This window comes from Stenella coeruleoalba (assembly GCF_951394435.1).
Source record: "Stenella coeruleoalba genome assembly, chromosome: 20".
Taxonomy (NCBI): domain Eukaryota; kingdom Metazoa; phylum Chordata; class Mammalia; order Artiodactyla; family Delphinidae; genus Stenella; species Stenella coeruleoalba.
Genome location: NC_137166.1, coordinates 24,044,937 through 24,061,819, shown reverse-complemented (window position 1 = coordinate 24,061,819; position 16,883 = coordinate 24,044,937). Strand labels below are relative to the sequence as shown.

The following is a 16,883-nucleotide window of genomic DNA, read 5'->3' as shown; positions in this document are numbered from 1 at the left end:
TAATGCACAAAACTGGGATGAAATTAAAGGGTTGCTGCTTTATGCCATCACAGGGTCACCTTATGAGGAGGCATTCAACTTAGAAATGTTTCTGGAACTCTTTCTGGTTGCGTGTTCTAGCTGAATAATAACAGTAGCTACTATATGCGGGACATCTTCTACATGCCAGGCACTTTACATACATTATCTCTAATTCTTACAATTATAGTGCTAAGCAGTCTATAAATGATAGCTATTATTATGCATCACGCTCTGTGGTAAATGCTTTACATCATTATCACATTTAATCCTTAAAATCACTTCTATGATAGGCATTATTAACCCAGCCTCACAAAGAAAGCAACAAGAGCATGCAGACCTTAAATAATGAACCCAAACACACAGAGTTAGTCAATGGCAGACCAAGGATTTCTGTTTGGATCTATTATAATCTAAAACCTACTTTCTTTTTACCAGTACTACTCTGTATCTTGGCAGATGGAAATCCTAGATAGTGAGAGTTCTTTGTCAGGTACATATAAACACCGACAATGGATTATTTTCAACTTTGTTCTCAGACGTGCCTTTCTGGAAGCAAAGGGAAACATCGAAGAAGCTGTCCACACTCCTTAGTGACTTCTTCCAAGAGCAATATTGACTTTCCAATGTCTTTCCCTGGCACGATTCACAGCATCAAATGTATCCATCCCTGGAAGGAGCCTTTTGCATCACTGGTTTTCAGGTTATCTCTTGGGTTCTGTCATGTTGGGAGTGATGGGGCGATGGAATGGACAGGGTCTCTGGTCCTGTCTTTCACCTGTTTCAGTCATAGAAACTTCATATCTATGTGTTCTATATAATTACGGTACCTTGAGAAGAATAGCTTAATATAAGGATTCCTCTATTAAAAAAAACAATCAAACAAGCAAAGCCAAGTAATTCTGCTTTATGCAGTTTCCCATAGTATAGATGAGACCACTGGGCCCTGAGAGGGGAAGCCATCTTCCAAAGGCCTTCAAAGATAGAGCTATGGTAGAGGTAGAACGCTCAGAAATATTGCCTTTTTTCCTTATAGGACGTGCTGTGAGGCTGTTAGTAGGTGAAATTCCCAATAATCAATCTTTGGTGTGCACAAAGGTTCTGTTTAGTGTCCCTTAAGCCCAAAAGAGTTAGCTGGATATTTAAATAATGTATTACCATGGCCTGTATTGAGGATGGGATGATGGATGAAACCAATTCTAGATTCATCAGAATTTTACTTGGGACACCTTTGGACCAGGTCATGGCCGTGTTTAGGCCAGTTCACTTAAATAGTGACCTCTGGGTTTAGAGGCATTGCCAAGACATTAGACAGAATGAACTTGCGGACGCTGTCCTGAGCATCATAGAACGTTTAGCAGCATCTCTGACCTTTTCCCACTAGATGCTAGTAACATCCCACCCCTGTCTCAGCTGTGACATATCCAGACATTGCCAAATATCTCGTAGACTACAAAACCACATTCAGTTGTGAACTACTCATTTGATGTAGGCACTAAAATGATTTATTTGATCATCACTTTTTAGCAGTATCCAAAAGAAAACTAAATTTACAATCCAAAACAATAAACAATATTGCACTTATCATAGAAAGCAAAAACAGAACTTGAGTCAAGACTAATGCAGCTTTTAGAGTGTTTGGTTTTTAACTGAGTTATAGTAACTGAGTTGTGCAGGCACTGAAGTGTTTGTGGATGTTTCAAAATGACCTGCTTTTCATGAACATCCAATTTTTGATCTATCTGCAGAAAAAAATGGATTGATAGCTGATACCAAATTTGATCTGAGATCCTGGATATATAAAAAAAGTTTTCTTGCTATAAAATTTTAGCTGCGTGTCACTTACATTATATTATGTCACATCTCACAATGACATATTGCAATGTAATGCAATGTAAGTCACATAATAGACAACTGCAATTCATAACTTTCTGAACAGGGAGAGTCATTCTTTACAGAGAAGCTTCCCAAGGGGAGGGAAGGAATCCCTCTGCTGAGGTCACTCATAGCACTGATACTGCTGGCCTATCTGTGCCTTATCTTCTCATCCTGTCTGTACTATTTATTTTTCCAACTTACCTTCCTTTTAAAACGGACCTTCCTTCACATCTTCTGATTGTGATGGAGCTGTCAATCAAGTGGCTTGTCCCCAGTGGAAGGTGGGGACTTACCCAGGCTGAACCAACAGGGATCTCAGGGCTGCTACTAGCCTAAGGTTGCATTTGTGTGAATTAAAATATGTATTCATCTTTTTGAAGTTACAGCCTCACATAGTTCAAGGGCTTGGTGATGAGATGGTGCCTTTCTAAAAAGGAGACAAAGGAGGCTGTGCTGGGATCATAGCTTCTCAAGGGGAGTGTGTGCTGGTTTTCAGTTGTCATTCCTCCCAGGGCTGAGGGCCTTGCACAGGGAGCAACTCATACAACTGTAGCCCTGAGAACATTTCATCTCTGTAGATACAGAGAATGGCTTTTGAGTCACATGCTCATCTCCTAGGTCAAACAGGGACCCCATTGTTTTAAACCAGGAGTTGATATGAAACCTGGCATAGAGAAGATCTCTCATTTACAAACACCAAGCTGTGAGATCTGTATAGGTCTACCTTGTCTGCAAGCTTTCTTTCCCACTCTTTGGAGAGAATGTACAGGGAAGGCAATATAGCACAGAGAAAGAAAGCAGAGGAATAGTGCTAGGGAAAGACAGGGACCTATAACATCTTTGGGGCACCTGGATCTGGTCATGATAAAAGCCAATTAAACTCTGGACTTTTTGTTATTTGGGCCAGTTTACATTTATTGTTTAGGTAATTTGAGTGGGTTCTTCTGTCACCTGTAAGCAAATAAGTTTTTAATAAGCATATGCACTCTCTCCATCTAGTTTTTTTTTTTTTCTTTTTAAGAGAAGTGGTGTAAGCTCTTCACAAGCTCTTCTGTGTGAAGCTACATTAAATGCATGCATTCATTCAACAGTTTCTTACATTTTTTAAATGCAGCCACCATCTGTTGCTCTTCCCTTTGAGCCCATGCAATACACTCTAACATCACATAGTTTGTTTTTTAAACTCCTTGTAACACTGTAAGTAATGCCTGGATGTACCCATCTTAAGAGGAGACTCGGGCTGAGAAATGCAATACTTATCAAAGTTCAGCTAACAAGCGATGCAGCCCATAGTCAGAACCCAGTCTGGGAGATGGCTTCCCTACCTTGTGTGACTGTCTCTGTCATTGCTCACTTTCATCATTGTTGCTTCTGAGAGTATTTTATGTATTAGAAGCCCAAGGAAGTCACACATTTGTCGGATCAAGGATAATAGAATCACAGCTGGAGCAGCCCATGCTTCCCCTCTTTCTTCCAATTTTCTCTGCATCATAACTTTTTCCCTTCTAAGCCCTCTAAGAAAACAAACTAATGCATGCCGTATATCAAGAGGCTCAGACCCTCACATTGTAATGTGAATGGTCTTGCTTCTATAAGCCCAACATCCAATGGACTTAAAAAAGTGGAGCTCGCAGGGACCCAGGGAATTGACTAGTAAATTATGGACTCTACCTGCTTCATCTCCACAGTCTGGTTTTGGCCTTGGTTTCCTAAGTTTCCCCAAATCTCCTAACAAAACTGACTGATGACTTCCCTGACATCTTATTTTGTTCTTTTCATCTTTGCCCTCCTATGGAGCCAGAGGTACCCATGGAACAAGCACCTTGGCTGGGTGCTACTCTTAAGAAGGAGAGTCACAGGTGGGAACATCTACATCCCTACTAGTGAGAAGTTTTTTTACGTTTTGGAAATTCCTGCTGCCATATCATCCTCACTAATTTGACCCTTCTTATCCCTTTTGGGGATCAGCTTGAGACCCAGGATACATTTCAGGGAAGGTTTTATATAGCTAGTTTAACCCCTTAAGTTCCATTCTTACCTGCTTCCTTCTTTCCTCTTGTAAGGTCCCACCAGCTTTGCTACTTGGTCCACCTGCATTATGGTACTAAAAACCCCACTACTCTCCTGTTCTCTACCACCTGCTCATTCTCATCACCCTTCTGAGGAGGAAAGGCCCTGATGAGAGAAACTTTATGATGCTAAAACTGCATGTTCTATACTTACAAACAAGACCCAGCACATACTCCAGTAACGTATCTCCAGGAGAATCTTGCACAGCCAAGATTTGGATTTTAAATTCTCATTTTACAATTCCAACATTGGAAATTGTGCTTTGAGAGAAATAAGTAATTCCTTGTTAATGGTGCTTTGCTTATTTTGAAAGACATTGTATTAAGGGATTAAGCAAGTGAGTAATATAATAAAAACGATGACTGCCTTTGGAAATGTGCTTCTTTATAGCTTTTACTTATAAACTTTGCTTATACTCTTTATACCCAGCATTATTTTTGTACTTAGGTTCTTAATCTTTTCCTCCAGTTCTCTTTAGAAGCTAATGTGCTTTTCTTCAGGTTTATTAATCAGAATACCGTATTGATTGCAATATCTGTGAAACATGGGTGTGTATTATAGTTGAGGGCACATTGTATTTAATTGTCAGCTTTTTAGTGGAACATTATTTTTCATAGCTGGATATAACGTTAATGATACATCTCATTAACAATATAGTATATTTGGTGACATTAAAGTTTTAAGGCATCAGATTAGAGTTGAGGCTTTCAATCAGAAAAAGGCAAAGATAGTGTGTTGGCCTGATATGGTTTCAGGCCACTATGATTGGCTTATCTCCGTTGCAAATGATTCACTAGACTATATTGAGGTATAGGTCCAATGCCCTACTTTAAGTCCCTACTTTGTTCTATATGAACATAATAACCCTAGAAATATCCAAGGAAGAAAGGATACTAATCTAGGTACCAGTCAAGTATTTATGTGCCCCTAACTTTAGATCATGTAAATGTCACATCCTATTACTAAAAAGTATGTAAAAACTGTTTATGTGGAATTGAATTACTACAAAAGTCCCACTTCCAAAAAATTGTAAATATTTCTAAATGCTTTTTCTTTCCTTTTAATGCATTTTAGACTCTTTGTATTAAAAAAAAGTTTAAATGATTTATCTGTGTTCTCTTCATCCTAATGCGTTGTGTATATATTTGAGTGGTTATGTATGATCGTTGAATAGGATAATGCAGCAAGATCTTCCACCTTTTTAATTAGACAGTCCTTCCAGATTTTGGCAACATGTTGACTCTCAGTCAGTTTTTGTGGCTTTCATTTTTCTATATTTTTATATCATTTTCTATACCTATATAGAAAGATATCTTTCTATATCTTCACTAAGTTTAGGGTGGAAAGTTGTGCAAGACTGAACCAGGTCTATTAGCCCAATACAAGAGTCATTGTTCTCTTCCTAAGCATAGGAAACAAATGCTTTACTATGTTTCTTAATAACTCAGTATCATTGTAATGAACTTCAAAGACCCTTGTGAGGATCAGACACACACAGTCTAGAATCACACTTGGCATGTAGTAGATGCTCACTAAGCAGTAGGCATAATAAGGTTTTGTGTAGGCCTGCAATATCTACAGTAAATCATTTGTTTTAGTATTCTTTTTTGATGCTTCCAGGTTTTCTGTAACTAATACTGTGACTGTCTTCTCTGATGTTTAGCTATTAGTTTCTTCTCTGATGTTTAGCTATTAGCAAGCTGCATTCTGTACCTGGCGGGTCAGTGAACATATCTGAGCTTCAATTTCCTCATCTGTAAAATGGCAATAACAATACTCACCCTGAATATATATGGTAATAGATAGATATTATGTAAATTATCTGAAATAATAGGTGCTCAATAAATTTTAGCTATTTTGTTTTGCACTTTGATATATAACTCGTGCAGAGTAAGAAAGTACAGATTTGTCTTAAAATAACCACAGGACTTTTAAAAAATATCCTAAACAGAGATGTAAGCATACTTTCTAATCTTTATAATCATTTTTTATATTTCTCAATGAAAGTTATTTTGTAAGCAATTCTCTTTTCATGGTATGTAATGTTAGATTATTCCTTGAAAAAAAATGTTCTTACAAAATTAAACATCCATTTTAGAATAAATATTTTAGAAAGACAGAAAAGTTATAACAGGATTAATACAGGGGTATAGGTTTTCTTCTTGTTTCTTGCCTACCCAGTCAAAATGTGAATTTTATACAATTACCTGCGTACATTTTAATTCTCTTTCTTTGGGCAAAAAAGATAATGAATTCTAGATAATTGTCTCTTAACCATTCTAAAACTTTATTGAACTTTAGCCTACCAACATTCATAACAAAGGCAAGTTTTATGTCAACTCACAATATGTTTCAGAATATGGCCAAAGTTATTATTTGTTTGTTTTGTTTGTTTGTTTTGCGGTATGCGGGCCTCTCACTGTTGTGGCCTCTCCCGTTGCGGAGCACAGGCTCCGGACGCGCAGGCTCAGCGGCCATGGCTCACAGGACCAGCCGCTCCGCGGCACGTGGGATCTTCCCGGACCGGGGCACGAACCCATGTCCCCTGCATCGGCAGGCGGACTCTCAACCACTGCGCCACCAGGGAAGCCCCAAAGTTATTTTTTATTTTTAAGATATAAAACTGTGCACTGAGAAAAAAAAAAATTAAATGTATCTATTACTGATGTACATAATGTGTAGATCATGATGTTTACATCGATTCACTTCCTAGGGCCATTAGTAACCTTTGTGTGCATGCATGAGCGTGTGTGGAAAAACCTCTTCAAAGTGTGAGGCGCACTGTTTATCCTATGAAAAGCATGAAGAATAGATGCAGATATACTCAAAATATGAAGTACTACTTCACTAATTTATTTTTGGGAATCAAGCAAACTCTCATGATCATAGAGTTTATGAATCTCCATGTCTCACTGCATTTTTCTTTTAAAAACGTTTTTGGTAATTCCCTATTTCTCCTTTAAGTAAACTATTCATATATCTGATCATTCTTCCTTAACTTCGACAGGCACCTCTACCCAAAACTGTGTCTTATCTCTGCAAAAGTTAGTTCAAACTCTACCTTTTTGAGAGATTTTTCTGTAAATCAAAACTGAATCCAGTAATTAAATGCCTTCATAAAACTCTTAACTTTCCTTGTCTCCAGCCTTAGAAGATAAGCAAGACTTACCAATTCTGAACTATTGGAACCATGTATCATACATGATTGAGTTATTTTGATGTAGGGGAATAATTTAATTCTATAACATGTCCAGAAACCTGCTCAATGAGTTATATACAACCTATAATATTGTAGAAGCATATCTTTTAATAATACTATCCAGTATTTTAATGTGGATGAGATTTGGTACAATAATTTCTAATGTAAAGATCACTTCCATTTGCATTATTTCTTTTGAAGGTTGATAAAGACAAAATACATAGAGTATCTAAGTTCAGGTACTGCCCTTGGCATTTATCCTACATTCTTTCATTTGCTCATCCCAGCAATTTTGTTTTGACGTAGATAAACACGGTCTGTTACAGAAAGTTAAAAGCCTTGTCCAAAGTCACATCTTCGTTAATTGGTGGATGTGGGATTTGTCTGATTTCAAAGTTTGTACTATTTCTCCTAATACCATGGGTTTGCACGCTCAGTATGTTAGAATAGATGAGTCCTTAGCTCCCAGCCCTAACCTATTCATTTTGTGTGAGAGGAAACTGAAGTCCAGGGAGAAGTATATCACAGTGTGACCTTGATGAAACTAGCAATGCCTGTCTGGCCAAATGAAAGCAGGAAACTCAGAGAAGGATGACTGTGTTCAGCACACCAGGTACCGTATCACCCTTTTTTCAGACTGCTTTAAGATAAACAGCCTTCAAAAGTCTGAGAATAATATACTCAAGCAATAGAGAGAGGAAATTCTAGTAGGCAGTCTACTAGGATGAAAGCAAAGGCAATGAGTAAACCAAAGAGGTCCAAGGACAACAATTACTATCTTCCTTTACGAAGTGCATCAGCACGTTCATTCTGGTGGCAGCTTAGGGAACAGAACAGGCAACAGATAGAAAATGAATCCAACATGATGTCCTGAAATCAGTACAATACCATCCTCTAGTTGCCAGGGGCCCTCAATAAACATTATACTACATTGAAAGTTAGCTAAAACATGTTAACTGACAGGTCTCTTAAACCAGCTGTGCATAGCAACTGGAAAAGGCATGAACTATTTACAGGGAGACTTGGACCAAAACTAGAATGGATTCTAATAAACCTGCAAAAATAGAATCATCAGCCCCAGCTCACAGTGCTACAGCACAAATTGCAGTGATGACTGTGGATCACTGTGAATTTGGAAAGAGCTCACCAAAATTATTTGACTCTGCAAGCAGAAAAGCATTACAGAGTATATAGTTCAGCATAGTTTGTCTAAGCTCAGGAATCACGAGGACACCAATCTGAAACTCACAGGAGAACCATGTGTTCATGAGTGTGTGTCACCACCCCGATCAGCCAACTGCTTTGTAAAGATGGGAGAGATGGAATCTCGGAGAACCTAACTCTTTATATAGAACCAGTTTCACAAGTTGGGTAAGATTTAAAAGGGAACATTGTTTATGACAGTATGGAAACTAGAATGTGTGATCATTCCTCCTCATATCATAGTATTTTGCAGGCTAGCCTGTGAATTTCTCCACTGTATGACAAAAAGCCATGTTAAATTATAGCTGTTCTCTCTGAGAATTCAAATTAGTATAAGACTGAGTCCTAAGGAGAACAAAAATACTCTGTACAGGAGGACAAAAACAGTGTATATGTGATTCACTGTTTTATTTTGAATTTCCAAAGTAGTGCCTTGCACGTGGTAAGCACTAAATAAATAGGTATTGAATGAATATATGAGTGAATAAAGATATGGTGTGTTATCAATAACCTCAGAGGACAGTGGAGGAGATACTCCTTGACTCAAGACAGATACTCGTGTCTACCTTAGCAGTTATCACAGTCCTGCAAGAGAAAAGCAAATCAAACTTCACAGAAACTGTTAAGCACTCCATTGCTCTGCTCACAGATGAGGGGAACCTGGGTTGTTACGAATGACTAGAAATTAGCTAGATGGAAAATAGAGGGAGCAGAGGATGTATATTCCAGACAAAAGTAAGGGATATAAAAAACATAATTGGTTTTGCGTTTTCAACCTAAAGGATGTATAAGACAGGAACAAGGTAAAAGGGAGAGAGTGATGGAAAATAAAGTTGGGGTGATAGATGTCTCTCGTCGTTGCCTTTTTAAAGCACACTGCTATTGATTTTTAAAACATATATTTGAAGTCTCTATCTAGTATCTAATATCTTCATAATCTGCCTATTTACTAAGGCGCTACTAGCTCAAAAATTATATCATTCTATCAACTCTTAAATATCCCATTTGCCAATATATAGAGAGCTATATGCAATTGGATCAAGTCCTGTGGAAACCTACAATTTTTAGGTACTCTTTATTTTTATCCATTGATTATGTTATGGTAATGAGGGTTATATCCAAAGAACAACTTAAGTTACCCAAATACTCTTCTTTCCCATTTCTCCTTTCCCCTCTGCTTTACTCATGGTCAGTGTTTACCAGTAGGTTCAATTATTGGCCTTTCAGGTAAGGGACAGTTGAACAGCATATAACTACTTATCACCCAAATCCTTATTTTAGGTTCCTTTTTAATATTTTTGTTTGTTACATTGGGTGAATGAAAGAGGCTCAGGGGGTCACAAGTTTGTAGAAGAAGGAGAGAAAGAGAGGAAGGAAACTAGTATTTATTGAGTGCCTTCTATTTACCAGACACTAAACTTAGCACGTTTTTATGTTTTTACTTAAATTAATATTTTCTTAAACAAAACAACATAGGGATAATTATTACTTTCAGTTTATAGATAAAGGCTCAAGGTTACTCAGTTATTCGTGTGAGTTCTCACAGTTCATGTTCAGAAGCGCTAGGATTCAAAACTAAATACTATTAACCAGGAAGCTTGTGCTATTCTGTATTCCACAAGGGCTCTCTCTTTTATCCTTCATTCTAATGCATCCCAAGTCAACTTTTTACATGTTTATCTATGCAAGTGTCCCCTTTACTGTTTCCAAATTATTTCTCTGCCTTCTCTATACACTTCAATAAACTGAAGGATCCAAAGCACATGGTGTGATATTCGGGTCACATCCCTAGACGGAACGCCACATATGCCTAATGTTGTGTCTATAAAGTGCTCAGATTAATTCAAAATGCAAACTTCTGGGCGGAAAAGAGATGAAATGATTGTCAACTACGTTTAATACTTTTTTAGAAGAGGAAAATTTGCATAGACTGACAGCCCATTTTGTTTCCACATCCGATTTTAATATCTGGTTGTTCTTACCAGAGGACAGTCATGTTTATTTGGCACACACAAAATCCCCAGACCTATTTTCATGCTTGCAAATAGATGGTAAATCAGTAAATAACATTATTCTTTAATGACACAAACAACAAAGTGGTCCAAACAAGATTTGATAAATTCAAAAAAAAGTTCTCTGAGTAATTCTTTTTACTTCCCCTAATGTTCAATCTATTCCTTTATCGTTCTATTTTTCTTTTGAAGCAAAAGTCTCAGAAAGCAAAATTCTCAAAAAAAAAAAAAAAAGTTTCTATGCCATAAGGTATCTTTAAGATAACTGAGATAACTTCAAGATAACTAACCATGTGCCCATGTGTCTCTTCGTTTTTCTTTCAAAAACCCTCAGAATTAGAATTCTCTGTAAGAACCAGAAAAGATTGCTAGCAAATTGACAGCAAAGCTCTGAATCAACTCATAACTTTGAATAGCATATGGACAACACACATATGAGCATATGCAGTGTATCTGAATTACATCCATAGGAGTCAGCAGTCTCAGAACTAAATTGTTTTCTATAACATACACTGAAAAATAGCTACTGCGCTGTGCTATGTCTGACCAGAGCAATCATTTTAGGATTTTCAGTTTTTGCAAAGGAAATTCTTAGCTTCTGTGGGTACTCTTGTATTATGATTTTTAAAAAAGCAAACAAACATACAAAAAAGATTCCGAGACGATACAAAATAACAAGAGTTTTCTAAAAACTACTTAAGCAAAGAAAATCTAGTTTTCTGAACCAAGCTATACAGTCACACTCAACTCCGAAAGTGAAAGTACAGATCTGTTATCTATTTTTCTTAGCTTGCACATCATCCTTAATTACAGTTTAAACGACAAAATGAAACATAAATGGCTTTCTATCAACGAAACATTGCTGGAAGCATAAACAATAAATTATGAATTACTGAAGCAGAAGCCTTTTTGGATCATGTATGCATAATGCTATTCTGCCTATTCGGAATCCCAGTTGGCCCTTCTGTTCCATGCAAATTGAGCACCACCTTTTATGATTGAACACTGAGGAAGAACACCTTACTTCATATGGGTAAAAGCTAACACCAAATATGAAAGAGACCTCTTATCAATGTTTGATGCTGTGGAAAAGTCTACTATGTGAGCGGAGTAGACAGGGTCACCATGTCTACTGTATGTAGACATGCGTGTATAGGTATTCACTACCACACTCGGCCAAGCGCACAGTTTTCACGTGATGCTTAGGTATGGTAGCCTGAGAAACCCAATAATAATGGATCCACTGTCACTGAGGGATTGAGGCTTCTTTTTTCTTTTTTTTTTTTTTTTTTTTTTGCGGTACGCGGGCCTCTCACTGTTGTGGCCTCTCCCATTGCGGAGCACAGGCTCCGGACGTGCAGGCTCAGCGGCCATGGCTCACGGGCCCAGCTGCTCCGTGCGGCATGTGGGATCTTCCCGGACCGGGGCACGAACCCGTGTGCCCTGCATCGGCAGGCGGACTCTCAACCACTGCGCCACCAGGGAAGCCCGGATGGAGGCTTTTTAAAGACCACTTGGGGAAAGAGATGTTATTTAGGAAAGTCTTCTGTTAGTTGCAAAGCAACTTGGTGTAATGGAAGAATTTAACGAGACTGGTGGTGTCCAGAAAGAGGACAGTTGGCTTACCAAGGTCCTCTTTGCTGTGTGGATAATCAAGGAAGGCTTTTCAGGTCTAATTCAGCCCAGATGGGGCAGAGGGACTCTGCCTGCCTGGAAACCTAAATCCTGAATACAGGAGAGGTGTGCCTGAGGATTCAGCTGGAGAGAGGATGGAGGGCTGAGGATCAGCTCTGGCTGGCTTGGAATGTGGAAAACCCACTTCCACTTTCAAGAAGTAAATTTTAGTTTGGGGACAAGAGGCGTCTGAATTAAGTTGACATTATTCAAAAAAGCAAAGGAAGACTCTAATTTTCCAGCTTATACAAAATGATTCCCACAGAGTCTGTGTGTTGGGAGGTTGTGGATGATTTAAAACAACTTGATATGCTAGAATGGAATGTCATCTTAACAAATTGGAAATTGGGATTAGCCATTTTATGGAGAAAGCTTAGTTTAATATTGGCAAAGGAGAGAGAGAGAAAAAAAAAAAAGCCTGCATATTTAAAACCAGGTCCAGGAATCCCAGCTATTTCGTGGCTGGTAAATATTTTCATTCTTTCCCCACCTTCTCATCTTCCTATTTTTTTCCCTTTTATGTTTCTATGATAATGCCCTTTAGACTGCAGTACATTGCAATGCGTACTAGTAAGGATCATTAGTTTCACAACTACCAGTGAGGCCAATTTCAGAACTACTGTACAACATTCAAAAATCAACAGAGTTATAGCTGCAAAGGGACCTGGTTGAGAATGATAAGCCATCTCTTCCATGAAGAGATGGAAATTTAGGAATTAATGGATTCACATAAATAGGATCTTGTCCCATTTCATGATGGGTAATTTTCTATGTGCCAGACACTGGGATAATAGCTGTCTAAGCCCTCAGTTACTCATATCCATCAAAGCACACCTAAGGGGTAGATAGGTAGTATCTGGTATTACAGATGATGAAACTGAGGCTTAAAATAACTTGCCTGTAGTCAGTATCCTCACAAGGGATATTTCTAGAGGATAAAAAGACATGAAACACATAGTGATTGAAGTTGGCCATTGAGTTGAGATGGAAACCCCACCAAACAAAACATGAATTATACTCTAAACAGGTAACCATGGAACGGATATTGAGATAACCCAAGACACACTTATTTCAAAGCTCTAATCACCATCTCCATTATCTAAATTAATTATCACAATCATGCCTTTAGAGTGAGGTTCTTGTTAATAGAATTTTGGTTAAGAAAGAGTCACCAAGAGGAGAAAATAAAAAATATTAGTGTCATCAGATATTCTGGTTCCCCTCTGTCTTTCCTTAAGCCTAATCAAGCTATAACTAAGGCCAAGTCTATGTCTTTCCTTCCCACAGACCCTCTTTAGGGGAGCGTTTTATGTTTATCCTTATTTCTCTATACATGTGATTCAAATATTTCAGTATAAAACATGAAGACGCCCATTTCTCCAGCCTGCTTTCTGGCAATTTCAATCAAATCTTTTAACTGCAACGTGCAGGCTGGCGAAGATCATGTTTCTGCCGACCTCACATTTTCTGCATGCAAGAGATTTCTGTATCTGGAAAAGGTTCATTTATCTTCCCTGACTTGTTAATATGTAATTGCTGAGTATCTTCTGTTTTCACAATTAGAATGGAAGCCACTACTGAAATGCTTTCAGTCAAACTCCTTTTGTTTATAAATTCATCCAACTGGAAGATGAAGAAACCGATGTCTGAGCTGTATAATTGAGAAGATTCAAGGTGTTGTGGTTGTTTGGTGTGTACATGTGATGTGAGTGACTCATCACATTTTTTTTTTTTTGGCGGTACGCGGACCTCTCACTGCTGTGGCCTCTCCCGCTGCGGAGCACAGGCTCCAGACGCGCAGGCTCAGCGGCCATGGCTCACGGGCCCAGCCGCTCCGCGGCATGTGGGATCCTCCCGGACCGGGGCACGAACCCGCATCCCCTGCATCGGCAGGCGGACTCTCAACCACTGCGCCACCAGGGAAGCCCTCATCACATTTTTGACCTTTGTTTTCACCTTTATCTGTATTGAAGTTTGCTTTCCTATTCTGGCAGAAATATAATTCTCATATATTCAGAAAGAGAATTATTTATGAAATCACTCAACTGTATAGGAGACAAGAGACAGTTAATTTCTGTCTCATTTTGTTTTTGATTATGAATTAGTCAGCTGAAAATTGCAGAAGGACCAAGCTGTATGAGAGAGGAGAATGATCACAGCAACTTCGAATTGAAAGACATGCTGCAAGTTTCTTAGAAAATGCCAAATACTGAAACCATCTCCCTTAAAGATCCAATTAAAAAGAGGGTTCATCCACCTATCAATTACGGATTTGAATGTCTTGGCTGTCTCAAAATATTAACCTTCATCTGCTGGGCTAGGACTTGTAAATCATGAAGTTCTCAGTGGAGAAACATCAGCTATTGACCATTTTAAAGTCCATCTGAAGAAGGAAAAGCAATTCTGAATATGAGTTTATCATTTGATTCTCTCACATTTCAAACATAAAATATACCATAGTTTTAAAATAAATAATGTCTAGTATTTGAATTTTTTTGGTTGTTTTGTGTTCTCTCATCATTAATAAGGAATGAGAAACAGGCTCACAAGACAACATTTTATCTACCTTCTTATCAGTATATCTCCACCATTTTAAACCTGACAACTTCTTTCCATTGCTTGGTTTCTAAATGTTAAGAGGAGACAAACTGTGTTTTTTTTTCCTACTTTCATGGAAACTATCCAGATGCCAAAAAAGTGAAACAAAACTCATGCATTTCTGATCCAGGAAAAGGGAGATAGAGTATAAACTTGACATATCTGTTCCAGAGACCTGTGTTCATGATTAATTCTATGGAGATGTTGAATATTTGGATCCTAAATCCAAAATCACAGAGAACATATGTCCTAGTTTCCACAAGACTGTCCTGGTTTATGGTGTTTCTAGGCATAAATATAAATAGCAACCCCTTTCACTTTAAAAAATATCCCATTTGGGACAATATATGGTCACTCTTTGCAAAATAAATCAACACATAATTTTAAATAAACAGTCATGGCACAGAGAGTGTTCTTTCTGTCCATTTTGTGATACCTAGCTTTTTTTTTTTGCAATTATTTCACACACACACACACACACACCTGTGAGGTAAGTCAAACCTTAACTCCTATTTTCTAGTTTCAAGATAAAACAGATAATCCACATGCCTTAAATATTCTACTACGGGGTTTATTGAAATGTGGGTTGCAGCACGAAGAGTTTTCCTAGGTGTACAAACTTTTACTTCGTACTAATTCTAAAAAGTAGAGAAAACACTTGAAATTCATCCACTGTAGGACTAAAATCTCCTCTTTCAAGGGTTTAGGGCATAATAAATATAGTACAAAACTACACTTTCACAGGCACCCAGTAACTACCTCTCATTCATCCAGCATATGTTTACGCCGTGTCTTGGACGGGCCATACCTGTAATGGGCACATCTTGAAATTGCAGAATGCACAGAAAGCGCCAAGGAGCTCAGACCTTTGGGATGGGAAAACACTTCTTCCCAGAGAATCTTTAAATGTAGGGCATTTGATATGCAAAAATAATGACTAGTACCTATTAGCTCACAATCAAAGTAAGCATGGCTCACACTTCTGCACAGACTTTCAGCTCAGTTTGGAATTGCCGAGGGGGCTCTCATCTTAGGCGTGGTCACGGGGCTTCCACAAAAAAAAGAAATGTTGGCGGCGTTATCCAAAAAACAAAGACAATGTACTTGGATTAGAGCTCCTAATTCAGGGAGGCTAACACTTGTAGCTCCTCTATTGAGGAGAAAGATCAAGATTTCATTTCCTTGAGGTTTATAATAGTGGAAGCCAGCTGAATGAGTAATATCTATATCATAGCTTTCTCATTTCCTTTTCTGTGATGCATCCCCAAAGAACTAAGTAGCATTTTGTTAAAGGGTAAGGCCAGAATATATTTAACAAGAGCCAGAAAATGTTATTTCACTTCATAAAGGAAGTTTTACCGAAACTCACTACCTCCTTGAAACAGAACAGAGAAAATGAACCAAATGTCATGAGCCAAATTTTACTCTTCAGATTGAGCATAGTTTTTATATAGACCATTCATAAATCTAAACACATGCCTATAGTAAAGCCAGAAGACAGCCCCAGATGATACATTTATTCTGCTAATCATTCTAAAACAGCTGAAACTAAGGCTTAAATACTTCTGAGCCAAAACAGACAGCTAAAAATCCTTGTTAAATGTACAGCAGCTTAGTAAAGAAAAACGCACAGATGAGATAGACTTTTTTTAAATGATCTATGACCTTCATATGTAATAGACAAGAGTTAAGGGAAATGGTTAACCCGAGCTTGGTTCTCAAGAAATAATGAAATGGATTAAATATTTTCTGTGAGTAAAAGACTTAACAAGAAAATCAGTTCATATTAGCTCCAAAATAATACTGATAAGGAGTGTCCTTCAAGAAGGATTTTCTGATCTAATTGCTATTGTCAAAGTTGGTACAGGCTTAAGACAAATACCTCTAATGTGTACCCACAAACCAGATGAAATTAGAATAGGCTTTCCCTAAAGACTTGGTAAACATTCAATTAAAACTTAACAACGGCCAAGTATAAGCCAGCCCCTCCTCTATCAGATATCTCGGTATAATGTACTTGGATAACATCAGATATCTCAGTAAAATTACTGGAACTTTCACAGGGGTTAAATCTTACTGTCCGTTTTTTTTTTTAAAGTAAGGTGATTGAGGTATTCCCCGGGATAAAATTAACTTGCACATTCACAATTCCCTTATCTATTGTTTCAATATTGGAAAGAGGAAGTGATGTAATTACCATGCCTTTAGGCTGATAAGCTAAGTTTCAACTG

At 37.9% G+C, this 16,883-nt stretch overlaps 1 protein-coding gene and 1 long non-coding RNA gene across 2 annotated transcripts in view; one reads left to right on the top strand and one right to left on the bottom strand.

Moving 5' to 3' along the window:
- Positions 1-16,883, bottom strand: part of CDH8 (cadherin 8) — a 1,195,405-nt gene that overhangs the window by 39,967 nt on the left and 1,138,555 nt on the right. The gene's annotated exons all lie outside the window — the stretch shown is intronic.
- LOC307179400 overlaps positions 1-16,883 on the top strand; it is a 116,456-nt gene that overhangs the window by 71,226 nt on the left and 28,347 nt on the right. The gene's annotated exons all lie outside the window — the stretch shown is intronic.